Consider the following 1,572-nt stretch of genomic DNA (forward strand, 5'->3'; position numbering starts at 1 on the left):
ACATTGCACCCGCTGACACCATTTTGCTGAAATGACAAAATTATTCTGTGGTTCCCAGGTAAAATCAGAAGCTCGTTAAAATATTGAAGACGAAGAAACGTGATTTTCCCGCCATTTGGACAATTTTTATCAAAGGTTTTGATTCTTTCTTTTTGCTTTGTTTTTCTCACTTAAAAAAAAAATCAACATCCTTTATGTCTATTTAAAACCACATTTCTGTGTGGCTTTTACTGAAAACAGTTGATTAAAGGCACACGAAATGTAAATGTTTTGGACCTCCTTTGCCCCCTCTTCTGGGATCTTGACTCTTTCTGGAGTTTTCTACTGCTACTCCTTGGCTCCTCCTTAATGCTGTCTTTCAGCCACACCCCTGATCTTCTGGTAATAAAGATCAACACCTAGCCTTCTCGGGCAAGGGCAAAAAATCTCGGAACGTCCGTGTGCAAGTTGCGCACGTTAAAGATCCCTTTGGTCTAAAATCGATAAGGGTAATAGTATGCTTCGGCCGCGACCCGGAAAAAAATTCAAAATTTCCTACAAGCTAAAAATGTTTACTGTGTCCCGCGCGCTCATATGACCTTATGCAGTTGCGAGTGCCGTACAACACTTACAAAAAACTTTAAAAAAAACCCGAAAGCAAGACAAATAATGATAATAGTAACAATAATAATCCCACCTTCTAAACGAGTTAAATTATGTTGATGTAGGGCGTAAGAACGCAAACAAATAGTTATTATGTTTGAAAGAATTTCCCTGCTATGAATCAATTAAAAAAAACAAAAAAACTTTTAATATAACAAACAACAACCACGACAACAACAATTTCATCATAATCAACAGCAACATCAACAACATCAACAACAAGAACAACAACAACAACAACAACAACAACTGCAACAATAACAGCAGAAACAGCAATAAGGACAACAACAACAACAACAACAACAACAACAACAACAACAACAACAACAGCAGCAACAACAACAACAGCTTTTAAAAAGTACCTCTGTTCACTTGAGCTAACGACAGGGAAGCGAACAAGGCCACTGTGGAAAACAGGAGAAAAAGAAATGAGTTTTAAAAGCTTTTCGTTAAATCAAAACTTCATTTTTATTAGACCGTTGGTTCATGATTCTTGTTTGATTTCACATTCGGATAATAAATTTAACGATAAAATAACAGTTACAGAGAAATATTATGAGACTTTATGCTTGGAAATTTATTATTCTAGGATTACCATTTTACGACCTTGCAGTTTTTCCAGTGGATTCCTTTTCTTTTCTTTTTTACCCTCGTTTCTCTATTTTCCAAAAATCTATATTTAAAAAATAAAACAAAACAAAATTTATTTTAGAAACCAAACAAACCGAAAGCTTTGCTGTTGGCACGACTTTTGCTGCTAGCACACAGAGCAATATAAAGTGGGTAAACTTTCGATGATTCATTGCTTTGAAATAATTCAAACAATGATTTTGAGTTTTTCAAAACCTTTTACAAGCCATTAACGTCAAAAGGAGGCAAAGCTCCCGTTTGTTTTGTTTTGTTTTGTTTTTTATTTGAGGGGGGTTGGGG

The sequence above is a fragment of the Aplysia californica genome, unplaced genomic scaffold, assembly GCF_000002075.1.
Source record: "Aplysia californica isolate F4 #8 unplaced genomic scaffold, AplCal3.0 scaffold01501, whole genome shotgun sequence".
NCBI classification, from domain to species: Eukaryota; Metazoa; Mollusca; class Gastropoda; order Aplysiida; family Aplysiidae; genus Aplysia; species Aplysia californica.